Below are 13812 nucleotides of genomic sequence, written 5' to 3'. Positions count from 1 at the left end.
GAGATGTACATACCACTAGATTCAAGCCTAAATCTTTATACAACTGTCTATCATTCCATATGATATGTGATTCTAGAATACATAGGATATCAACTTTCATAGTCAGAATGTTTTTTGCAGCAATCCCCCTTTTTTTATTATTTAAACCACAGATATTCCATGAACATATCCGTAGTATCTCCATTTGAGGGATTATTATATACATAAGAATATACATAAGAATTTTTTGTATTTTTCCCCCAGTGAAGCAATATATATGAGGTCCAGTTGGGAAACATATAAGTCAGTACACTCCAAAAATGAATATTATATCTCAGAATATAATGAATGTTGAGAGAACAAATGAAGAAAAGAAAGAAATTCAACATAGTCAAAGTAAAGCATTTACTGATTTTGTTTGCAACCCCACTTCCCCACCCTACCCTTCTCACTAATGACATGCAAAGTGGGCGTGCCAAGATGTTAGCGACTGGAAACAGTCGCTAACATCGCTATCTCCCTTTACCAACTTTTGGAGATATTCGTGCTAAGCGTGAATATCTCCAAAAGCTAACACCTGCCCTGAGCAGTTCTTAGCCATGTTATCCAAAGGGAGGTGGATAACATTGCTAAGAGTATTAGCTTGGTAATGCATGAACATCGCTGATTTTTCAGCGATATTCATGCATTGCGGCCGATTTTTATCGCATTTGCGATAAACCTTGGTAATACCTTGGTAACACCAAGGTTTATCTGCGATAAAAATCGCCGCAGCTCAGGGGTAAATTTTTGTCTCTAACCAAGCAATAGCGATAATTATCGCTATTGCTTGGTAATATGCCCCCTAGTTTTTAGCCTGCCGGTGGTCCCGAACGCTCCAGACATTACCTCTCTGCCATTGCTGCTGGACTGGTGTGAACTAGGTTAAACTCTTTTGAATCACTGGATGTTGAGCCAACGCACAAGTGTGGCCATTCTCTCCCTTGAGAACAGAGACATTGCCAATATTGTAACCCTTGGAGACAGAGTCATTGTCTATTTCTTTTATGAAAATAATACTACTGACAATGCAAACAGTCCTGGCTCGTTTCATGTGTAATGTCACTGGTTGTATCATCTCTCTGAATGCCATGAAGGAACCAGCAAGACACCCGACGGGTGGACGCCACACCAAACACCCACTCTAGGTTCTGTATTTTTTAACCCCCGGCTGGTATTTACATCTGCCATACCCCTTCAAGTCACCCTTGAGAACCCAATTGATGAACCGCCCCTGGATGCCCGGATCTCTTTAAGCCATACGTTAGTTCAACCACAAAATGTTTCATTCTCTGAAATTGTGTCTCAGAGCAATCAGGCAGTCCTAGTAAAGTAAACTGATACCACATGTGAGTGATACTAAGTGAGTATGAAAATCCGTATGTTCCTCAGAATTCTCAGATACAAGATGCAAACACAAGAAATGTATTTGATCTGAGAGTCCAATAATTAATCGATATTCAACAGTATCCCTGTGATTCAAGCTTTTATGCAGTGAATAGAAGGTTACCCAATGAGTTTTGACAAAATAGATTCCTCCAATATATTGATGATATTTCCACTGAATAAGATGTACCATTAGCCACAAAAAGGCGCTTTAACAAAATGGGAAATAACACTGAGTCCTGGGCTACCCAATAACTCCTCTCCAGTGCCACTTCCCGAGGAGTGGAACGTGCCATCATTTGAGCATGGCCAGTCAAGAAGCATTCAAGCCAAGACGCAGGTGTCCATTCCGCCTCTAAGGATTGATGGTGTGGTCCAGGGCATAATGTGTTGCTGGCAAATCCATCAACAGGAGCACAGCCAAGTCACCCTAATGCATGATAAATCTCCTAACCCATCCAGTGCCAGAGTAAAAGCAGCTTCAGTGCTTCTAACCTGAAGTAAACCCAGATGCCTGTGGCCTAGATGTCGGTTTCTACCAAGTGCTTAACGATTTGCTAGGCTAGAACCCAATTTACAATTTGACTCAACACAAGGAGAGGAGCACAGGTCTCTAATTCTCTACGAGCCCCCCTGGGTTTAAATGCATGTTTTCTAACAACAGTTTAACAATGGCACTTTACCATTTGATTGGAATAACACCTTTCTGCAGTGAAAGATTAATGACCTTCAAGAAAGGCCTTAACAGAACCTGAGAAAATGTTTGCAAAAAGGAGACTAGGCAGGGATAATCCTGTGAACAATATTTTAACTGTAGAAGTAAATGTGTTTCTTCCACGGCTTCCTCATTGACGTAAACAAATAAAGGCCAGGCAACTGTCTGATCAGTATGTCATTCAGCTGCGGCTGGCATGACTCATGGGTGAGGGTGCAGGGGGATCACGCGGGGAGGGGGTCGCAAAGGGGGATTTAATTTTAATTAAAAAAATATTTATAAAACTTACCTTAGACAGCCCAATCTGGTCCCATGTCATCTCTGCGTCTCTGCTCCTCGCGGGAAGGAGACAGCTCCCTTTCCTCCCCTAAGCCAATCACAACTCTGCAATGGCAGCGTTGTGATTGTGGGGACGGCGCCCAGCCAGGTTGTTAAGGGGAAGCCATTTTCTCCATGTGTGCTGCATGTAGCCTACATGGAGAAAATGCCAGAGTGTGCATGACAGTTTGGTCGGCCCCAGAGGGCCGACCAAACAGTCAGGGCGTGCAACATTGGACTAGCCACTCCTCCCCTGCCCTTTTGCATGACCGCCCACCCGCCTTCCCCCAGCTAAACACTTCTGCTTTCTCGCAGTGTGAGAAAGCAGTGGTGCAATGCTCCTCCATATGGCTGAGATACCCGCCACCCCCTCTCAACACAATCCCCAAGGAATGGGAAACCGGAAATGGTTCTGAACTTTTGGAAGATGGGAGGGAGTGACCCTCCCGGCCGTATTTATTAAAATATGAAACAAAATTAAAACATTAAAATAACAGTTTCATATTATGTACAATTTCATTTCCACATTGCGATAATTGGCTAACCTTAACATATTCTCTAATACAAAGGTTCACCTAGCCGAACTAACATCCTACAAAACATTTAGCTTGAAATTGTACATCCTAACGTTTAAGGGCCAACGGCAAGGTCGTAACCGGTGTCAGATCCCTAAACCAGAAATATCCCCCTCACTTGTGAGGGGCGACCGCACAGAGGTGTACCTCACGTGCATCTACCAATTTCCCTTGACTTGACGGGGGCCCCAATAAACTCGACGCCATTTAAAGGTCGTCCGAGGACTCGTGTGAGGTGTCTAGAAGGTAGCGTAAACCCCCTCCCAAACCCCACACAACTTACCACATCTGCCGTCGCAGATGTCCTGGCCCCGGGAAATTCCCCAGGAGGGGGCTTTAGCCCCTCCTACCCAGGAAGGGGCCTTGACCGCCTTTCCTTTCCTTTCGGCGGCCCATCCTTAGAAGGGACCGCCTCCCCGTTGAGGGGCCAATGGCCACCTCCCTCGAGCGCTCCCATCCGTAATGGGTGACGCCCACCCATAGGGATCTTCCAATTACTGCTCACCGATCATGACCTTACCGCCACAGGCCGGATAGTTGACCGGCTATCCGGACCCCCCACAACCACTCCTGCCTAAAGGTCATGTTATAAACTCTTTAACCAGGCTAAGAGGTCTCCTATGAGTAACTCATTCCCCACCCGGGACAAATGAACACCATCCCCCAAATACATACTGTCCCCTTTGATACAACCATGCGAAACAGAATGCAGTGTACTTGAACGAAACAATCTACTCACTTTGTTATTTATTTTTCTTACTGAATGATTCAGAGCAGAAACCGAAATAGCCCCCCGCCACACTTTTCGTGGGATCATCTGGGACCATGCAATTGTGCACCCTGGAACTCTTCTTGCCAACCAACTTACTGTGGAAAGCAGTGCCTCAAGAAGAAGTCGTCTACCAGTGGCCACCAAATCGTTGCCCCCAAGATGGACTATGATTATAGACGGCGGTGACCTTGTCCGCCCTAACAAACCCTCGAAAAAGGATTGAAACTGGTCAATACAGAGCCCGCCCTTTCCGTAGAAGGACACACTGTACCCGTATTCCCCAGCCACGTGAATCATGTCACCTGCTTTGAATACGTCCGCGGCACGCCTCACGTATGAGTGGCCCACGACCCACACCTCCTTTTTCACAGCCGGTGATGTCTGACCGCTGATCCCCAGGTGACGGGTCGACTGCACAGTCCGCCCCGCCTCGTAGGCTTGCGCAACTGAAAACCAAACAAAAACAAGAAGCGTGAGAACATCATTACAGCTTCACAACATGTGCAACCGCACATACCTTTTATAACAGTTCGAGGACCAACGCCCCACACGTTTTACTTCTTCCACACTCAGACCCCTGGCTGTAGCCTCTGTAGCAGCCCCTATCCGAAAGGAATGGGTCCCAAACTCGCCGGGGTTCAAGCCCGCTGCCGAAATCGACATCGCGAGCACCCGCTGGAACTGAAACCTCGTCAGTGGGGTGGCGTCAGCGTGTCTCAACAAGGTCCCCCCCCATGATGCCACCCTTTGCGCTAAATATTCCTCTACGCAAACCACCGGGCACATGGAAGACCCGGGAATCCTTTGTATGATTATGCAGTCCCCAATCGCACCCTGATCGGTTTTGGACCTGACAAACGAGACAGTCATCGTCTCCCCCTTGACCTGAATGTGCTCTCGGCACAGTCCCCCCATCGTATCCTGCTTGTTCTTCGCCACTAGTTCGCTTACCCGCATAGCCCCATGGAATGCTAGCGCAAAAGCGGCTCGGAATAACCCTGTTTCATACTGTGATGAACACGTTGCAGGGAGTACGGATAATAACAGGGCCAACCTATCCAGACCTATCGGGTGCCTCTCATCTGTTCTGCGACCCTCAAGGCGTTGCCACCCACGTAGCGCTTTCTGCACCACGAAAGACGCTGTCGGGTCCTGGATCCCATGAGCCCTTGCCATAAAGGAAATGGCGGCCCGATGCCTCTGGGCCGTAGCCACTGATTTGCCTGCCCGATATAAAGACAGCAAAACTTTTACTACTAACTCCTCCTGGCCCCAAAGCTCCCCCTTAGCAGCCCCCCAAAATGCCCAATAGGAACGGAACGCCCCTTCATATGCCTTCCTCGTCCTGGGTGCTAAACTCTCTCCCACGAGGTTCTGTAGCTCGGGGCACCGAGAGACCAAAGAGCTTCGGGAAAGGGTGCCGCCATTGCGTCCGCTGTGGGCAGAAAACCCCAGAAGGCCTGCATACGAAAACGAGAAAGCGCATCAGCCGCTTGATTCATTACCCCCGGCACATGTCTCGCCTTAAACAGCACATTCAATTGCATGCACAACAACACAATTTCTTTGAGCAATCTCAGAATCCATTTGCATCGTGCTGCCTGGCTATTGATACACTCAACCACGGTCATGTTATCAGACCAGAAAACTACAGAGTGATCTCTGAATCCCTCGGGCCAAGTTTTCAGGGCCACCAGAATGGGAAAAAGTTCCAGAAACGCAATGTTACTTGTCAGCCCACTCTCATGCCACCATGACGGACATTTTTGAGCCGACCATTGTGTGCCGAATATGGCACCAAAACCAATGCTCCCAGCCGAATCTGTCCACAGCCCCAGCTCCTCGGAGGAAACCGCCGGTTTGTTCCAGACTATTCGACCATTGAAATCCGCCAGAAATGCCAACCAAATGCGCATGTCCTGGCGAACCTCTGCCGACAGCCTCGTGCGATGATGACCCTCCTTCAGGCCAACCATGGCTTGAGCGATCGAGCGGGAAAAGGGGCGGGCCATCGGCATTACTCTCAGGGCAAAATTCAGCTGGCCCACCAATTGCTGTAATTGAAGCAGTTTGACCTTAGACTCTCTAATACACATTTCCAGGGATGCCCTGAATCTTAACACTTTTTCTCTCGATAATCGAAAACAACCTTCCTCTGAGTCGAGCTCGATCCCCAGAAACTCGAGGCAAGTCAAGGGACCCACAGTCTTACCTGGTGCCAATGGCACACCCAACTGCTTCATTAAGACACAAAATTCATTCACAGCCCGTCCACATTCTGGATCCCCGGCAGTCCCCAGAAACAAAAAGTCATCGAGATAATGCATCACATTTCGAAAACCCGTCTGCCTTGTGAAGACCCATTGCAGAAAACAACTGAATTTCTCAAAATAAGCACAAGATATAGAGCATCCCATTGGCATACATTTATCCATGTAATAGTGACCCTGAAACATGAAACCAAGGAGACGCTGATCGTCTGGATGTACCGGGAGCAACCGGAACGCTGACTCAATATCTGATTTTGCCATCAGCGCACCGGGCCCTAGGCGATTCAACATGGCCACGGCCTCATCGAAAGATGCGTACCGCACCGAACACACTTCCGGGTCTATCGCATCATTCACGGAAAGACCACGTGGGGCTGATAAATTATGTATCAGTCGAAACTCACCCGGGTCCTTCTTGGGGACCACCCCTAAAGGGGAACAAACAAAGTTAGCCATCGGTGGCACATCAAATGGACCGGCGACTCGACCTCGAGCAACCTCCTTCCCTATTTTTGCCTGTACCACGGTCGTATGTTGCAAGATCGACAGTTGGTTCTTACATTTGGTTACACCCTGAAAATCCCCCACTGGGATGCGGAAACCACATGAAAACCCGTCCCGCAACACCCCAGCGGAAGCATGATCCGGGTATTCGTTGAGCCAAGGAATCATTGCCATGGTATCAATCGGAGTAGGTAAAGGCGCCCCTCGGACTATTTCAGACCTGTTTGGCGCTTCCCCTACCACCATTATCACCCGTTTTGGCTCTGCACATGGACTCAGGATGGGATGGCTGCCCACACCCCCCACATTCGTGCCTAAACTTACATGAACCCTGGGGCCTCGTACATTTTCCCCTGTTAAAAGTCCAACAGATCCCCCTTTTACCTGCGTTGCCATTTGGCTTAGAGTGGTAGTCGCTACCTGCACCCGATCGAAAGGGTGTCCCAGCATATTGGCGGGAGGACTCTCCCCCGCTACTTCCTACCAATGGTACTTTCAACATTCCTGTACTCTCCATTTTCGACCATGAAACAGAGTCGTAACAATCCCATGTCAAGTTTTTGTCATGTTCTTTCGCTTTTCTAAAAATATTATCATAGCAGAACCACTGATTGCCCCCATACGATACGTAATACTCCATGATCCGTGACTGATAAATAGGCAATTCGGTCAACAACTCGGGCCTACGTTCGCCCATGATGGAGGTAAAGATTCCCCATGCCCTGCCCCAAGTGCCAATGTTCTCGTCGACCTTAAAGGCGGCCATCTTTGCGCGCCAAACACTCGGATGCATGAGCTCCTTCTGGCTCTTAACATGCTCCATCTCATAATGGTCGGTAAGCAACGAAAAAATGTTTACATACTCATCCGCCCAAATCTTTTCCTTAATTGCCAGAGGAACATGCTGAGCAACCTTCTCCCTCCGTGAAGGTGCAGACCCCTCCCTCGCAATCGGCATTGGCCGCTTACCTGAACCGGAAGCTGCATCTGCCGCCGGACCTGGGCCTGTTGCTTTTTCTACCGCCGGAGACAGCGGGGTAACTGACGATGGTGCCTTCGCCGCTTCCCTGGTTTCACGCAGTTGTCTCATTAACACCCGTGCGTCGTCAGCCGTGGCGCCCTCGCTATCTTTCCCCAACCACGCTGCCAATGGTGCTGCTAACTCGGGAGGCATATCATCCCCGGACACGGGAGTGACCACCACGGGAATCGGATTCCCCTCTTTCGGTACTGGAGTTGGCTCTTTACGTGGGATATCGGGAACCGGGGTTTCCCCCCCAGATGCCCCCCTCCTGGGCCTCTTGCCTCTCCCTCCCGGAGCTGCTCCCGACGAAGGTCGTTTCGGTCCCTCTTCCCCGTCCCTAGTTGCCATCTGCTTCTTCAGATCGGTTACTTCTTTCATGAGCATGCGGAGCATCTGATCCGTACTGACTCACTTCCCGACTTTCTTAGGCATTCTCCGACTGAGTATCTGTAAGACAAAAAGAAAGATTACCACGCTCAAAATTGGCTCTTAGTTCCGTCTCGAGCTCACGTGCAGCGAGGAGGTGCAGCTTCAGAGCACAGGAACAAGAGGATGCTTTCTTGGCTTGTTGCTCCTTTTATCCGTCTTCAGGGCGGGCGTAAACCCGCCCCTGCCTGCCCCAAGGGCGTGGCCGGCCGCGTCAGTGTCTAGGCCAGCCCACTCCAGGGCGGGAAAAGGCGCGCCCCGGCTACGCCGCTACGGGCATACCAGCCGAGACTCGCCTCCCGCCCAAGATGGCTTCCCGGGGGGATCGTGGTACTCCGCCATACGTTCGGGGGGACTGAATGGTCGCCCCTTTCCATTCACATGGTGGACCGGCCTCTGATGTTATTCATGGTGGGTAGAAAATTACTACTTCCTCAGGATATAATTTTGATTTTGCTGGTAAAAAAAGTTGCTAATTCATTACAAAAAAATTGTGAAAACCTTTGAGAAGGCAAACAGCACTGATGGGAAATAATGAACCTTAAAGAGTAAAAGAGGTATTTATTTGGATTGTCCCATCCAAATAAAATACTGCATACATATGCAGACTTGGTCGAAAAGAGCTTCTTTTTGCATAGTTTAAGTTTTTTTCCATAGATCTAAAACACATATCATGCCATATCTGTTCACACTACCTTACCACTGATCCAGCACCAATCAGGGATCTGTAATCAATAACAACACATATCACAGGCCCATACACATTTACTAAAATCCGCTGAATGACGCTGTATAGTTTCAAGACTAATGAACCCTTGTAATCAGTTGTTCATTATACAGACTCGTATCTTACACTAAATACATAACTGAGTCTGCATATCAACTCCTTTCCTCTGGTCGATGGAACTAAAGTTGAGAAGTTGATGGTAATAATAAGATCTATCTATCTATATTACTAAAAACCACAAATTTTAGGTTAAAAATGTTTATCACCAAATATTGTAGAAAATAAGAGCTAAACATGCACAGATTCCCAAGGCAAACAATGCATTAATCACAGAGAAAGAGAGAGAACATTTATCAATGCAAACAGTGTCAAACTCACATCAAAATAAATAAATGCAAATGAAGGAGTGGATAGGCATAGAGACAGTAGTTTCAGAAACAAAATACATTTGCAAATTATTATGCAAAGTACAGATCACTTAGCTATATTAACCTAAGGAATATCAGAGAAATACCACCCACGGAGATAGCAGGGGTCCCCGGAGACAGATTCAGGTAACAAAGATTATCAGGATACAGGATACAGAACAGAAACAGGTCGGCCTCTATCATCAAACCGATGGACAGCAACGATCTCCCACTAAGCTTACTCGCACTCTCCCCAACGCTCCAACCACTACCAAAGAAACACACCACCAAGGGCACCTCAATTATACCCTAAAACCTTCATGTCCAACCCACAGGTATTGACACATTTCCAGAAACTCGGTTTCTCATTGACTGATTTGGGGATTGTTCTATCACACCACCATAGTCACATTCATAATTTTCATAGCGTTCTTTGTTTTTTTTATTTTATTGATTTTTGTTGCAAACAAAACAGATTATTTCATTAAGTAGTATTTAAATACAAAGTCAAACAGACGAAATCAGATTCTCCAATAGAAAGGTCAATAATAAAAGAAAAGAAATGAATAAGGGGAAACAATACATTTTGACATAGATAGAATCATACAGTTGATTAGTTCGTTTCCCCATGGATCCATTGTTGTATCGGAGCCCAAATTTTCATCCCTAGTTGTTTCCTTTTTCTTCCTTTTGTTGCATATATAGCAAGTTCAAAATTAAATTTGGCTAATAGGCGAGCCCTCCACATAGCAAAAGAAGGTGGTTCCGGACTGATCCACTCCTGAGTAATACATGCACAAAATTCAGACATCACAATAAAAATCAAAAGTCGTTGTTCCTTTCCTATGGAGTCTGATGATAATCCAAATAAAATCAGTTCAGGAGAAAGAATTATTGTTTTCCCTGAAATTCTCTCAATAAATGTCTGGATTTCTGAGATTGTACCAGCTAATTTAATACAAGAAAAGAACATATGTTTTGCATCTGGTACGGCCCATCCTCCTCTATCCTTTGGTAAGATCATTTCTTTATGAGCTCTCCGAATGCCCTTGCATCCCCATAAGAATCTTCCTGACATTTTTTCAAGTTGCTTAAAAAAACTAACGGAAATTCAAGTGGGACTGTTCTAAATAAATATATACATTTTGGTAGAATCAACATTTTTAGCACATTGTTCCTACCATGTAATGATATGTGTAAATGATCTATTCGTTCTAGGGTTGAGTTCGCTTTTTTTAAAATTGGAGTATAATTGAGATTAGGAATATTCGAAATTGGGGTAGTTAATTTGATTCCCAGATAAGTTGCTTCAGAAACTACATTAATACGGGGCGGAGGATTTTGACCAACAAAAAGTATTTGTGTTTTAGATAAATTTAGTTTATATCCTGAAAAGGAACCAAAAGTTGCTGCTAGTTCTTCAATCTTGAAAAAGGCCTTTTCAATATCTTTAGCTAACTCCCGCCTGCTCAACCGGAATTATATCCTCATCATGGTTTAGTTGATTGAGAAAAATATCTATGTAGATGGTGAAGAGCAGAGGGGAGGATGGGCATCCCTGACATGTTCCTCGTTGGATAGGGAATAGAGCAGATTTAGTAGCCCCAATTTTTACACTTGACATCAGATTTTTATACAGAGCCTTCAACGCAGTTATTATACCTGAGCCAAAGCCCTTTATAGAAAGTAAATCCCAAAGATAGGGCCAGGCCACCCTATCGAATGCTTTTTCGGCATCCAATAGGGTGATCCCGATTGATGTATTAGTACCTTCTGCCAAGCCCATCATGGCAATGATTCTGCGAATATGATCTGCTGTATCTCTGTTTGGGATAAACCCATGTTGCGATCAGGACACAATTGTGGATATTATTTTTGACAGTCGTGAGGCAAGTATTTTAGAATATACCTTACTATCGGTGTTTATTAATGATACTGGTCTATATGATGCAGGGTTAAGTGGATCCTTATCCTTTTTAAGAAATGTCATTATTACCGATTGGGCCCAGGAGGCCGGTGGAAGACCTCTCTGTGCCTCGTGAAAGGTAATAAGCATATCTTGCTTTATAATGTTCCTGAAAATCTTATACATTTCCAATGGGATGCCGTCAGGTCCCATTGCTTTCCCTGTTGCTAATGAGGTTAATGCTTTTTCAATTTCTTCCCATGTAAGTTCTAATTCTAAAGCTAATTTTTGATCATTAGAAAGAGATGGTAAAAAGTTTAACCTACTAAAGTTCATACAGAGTTCTGAAGAATAAGAATCATCATCATATTGGTATAGTTTAAGATAAAATTGACGAAAGACTGATTGATTCAGGTTTATTGTGTGTCTGCCCTGTTTCGTCCTGTATTGAGTTTATGGTATTAAACACTTGTTTTTGCTTAGTTCTCTTTGCGAGAATTTTCCCTGAATTTTCAGCCATCTCATACATTTGAAACCTAAAAGTTGCCATCTGTTCCGCCAATTTAGACGCAAAGGATTCATATAGCCGTGGTTTATAAATAGCTAAATTAGTTTCAATGTCGGATGTTGGCTGTGCTCGGGCAATTGCTGTTACTAATTTCTTCTCCCAGAATAAAACATTTTTGTACCCTTGATCTACTTTTTGCCGGACAATGTTTTGTTTCTTAACAACATACGATAGTGATTCTCCTCGAATCCCTGCTTTGAATGCGTCCCAGACATTCTGAGCGGAAGCCGTGCCTCTATTAATATCAAAGAATTATTTTATCCATTTTGCCATCATCTCTAAATAATCAGAATCGGCTAATAATTTACGGTCAAAAGTCCAGGATCTAGCATGAGATGTTGACATGTTGGTTTTAATTTTAATCAATATTGGATTATGATCCGAAATTATGCGTGGGTATAACTCAAATCTGGTATCAAAAAGAAATGCCTTCTTGATAAAAAAGTAGTCTAAGCGTACACATTTTTTGTGAGGAAAGGAGAAGAATGTAAACTCAGGTTATGATGAATTTTTTTCATGAGCTACATCAGATAGACCATAGTCCATTATCATGGAGCGAAGAGCTTTGAATGATTTTTTTTTGACACCTTGATAGAAAAAAGTATCACGTATATTCAAATTATTATCTATATAAAGATTTAAGTCTCCACATAATATTAAAAATGGTGACCAGTCTGCTAATTCTAGATTTAAAAAATTAAAGATGCTTGGATCATCTATATTTGGGGCATATACTGAACAGACAGTCCAAACTTTATTACTAATTCTAAACTCAGCAATTGCCCATCTACCATATTGATCCGCTTTACTCCGAATCATAATCCCCAAGCCTCTCCTAGCTAAAATTGCCACTCCTTTTGTCGTTGTCCCTTGAGATGTACATACCACTAGATTCAAGCCTAAATCTTTATACAACTGTCTATCATTCCATATGATATGTGATTCTAGAATACATAGGATATCAACTTTCATAGTCAGAATGTTTTTTGCAGCAATCCCCCTTTTTTTATTATTTAAACCACAGATATTCCATGAACATATCCGTAGTATCTCCATTTGAGGGATTATTATATACATAAGAATATACATAAGAATTGTTTGTATTTTTCCCCCAGTGAAGCAATATATATGAGGTCCAGTTGGGAAACATATAAGTCAGTACACTCCAAAAATGAATATTATATCTCAGAATATAATGAATGTTGAGAGAACAAATGAAGAAAAGAAAGAAATTCAACATAGTCAAAGTAAAGCATTTACTGATTTTGTTTGCAACCCCACTTCCCCACCCTACCCTCCCTGAGCTCAACCCGAGCCCTCCCACCCTTTCCAGCACCCCCACCCTACCGGGGCAAAGGGACTTACTAGTCCCTAACATTGATCAATCAATCAATCAATCAATGGCATTTGTAAAGCGCGCTACATACCCGTAGGGTCTCAAGGCGCTGGGGGGGGGGGGGGTGCCGCTACTGCTCGAACAGCCAGGTCTTCAGCTTCTTCCTGAAGGAGAGGTGGTCTTGGGTCAGGCGCAGGTCGGGAGGGAGGGAGTTCCAGGTCCTGGCGGCCAGGTAGGAGAAGGACCTTCCTCCTGTCGTCGCTCTTCGGATGCGGGGGACGGCGGCGAGGGCGTGGTTGGCTGATCGGAGGTGGCGTTTGGGAGCGTAGAAGTTGAGTCGGCTGTTGAGGTAGCTCGGGCCTTGGTCGTGTAGGGCTTTGTGTGCGTGGGTGAGGAGGCGGAAGGTGATTCTTTTGTTGACGGGGAGCCAGTGAAGGTCTCTCAGATGTCCGGAGATGTGGCTGGTTCGTGGGATGTCGAGGATGAGTCTGGCTGAGGCGTTCTGGATCCGCTGGAGTCTCTTCTGGAGCTTGGCGGTGGTACCGGCGTAGAGGGCGTTGCCGTAGTCCAGTCGGCTGGTGACGAGGGCCTGGGTGACGGTCTTCCTGGTCTCGGTGGGGATCCACCAGAAGATCTTCCGTAGCATGCGTAGGATGTTGAAGCACGCTGAGGAGACGTTGTTGACTTGCCTGGTCATGGTGAGGGAGGAGTCCAGGATGAAGCCCAGGTTGGGAGCGTGGTCTGTTGGTTTGGGTGCGGTGCCCAGGGCGGGAGGCCACCAGGAGTCGTCCCAGGCGGAGGGCGAGGAGCCCAGGATGAGGACCTCCGTCTTGTCCGAGTTCAGTTTCAGGCGGCTGGTC

This window comes from Lissotriton vulgaris, chromosome 2_1 (assembly GCF_964263255.1).
Source record: "Lissotriton vulgaris chromosome 2_1, aLisVul1.2, whole genome shotgun sequence".
NCBI classification, from domain to species: Eukaryota; Metazoa; Chordata; class Amphibia; order Caudata; family Salamandridae; genus Lissotriton; species Lissotriton vulgaris.
This window is presented reverse-complemented; position numbering follows the sequence as displayed.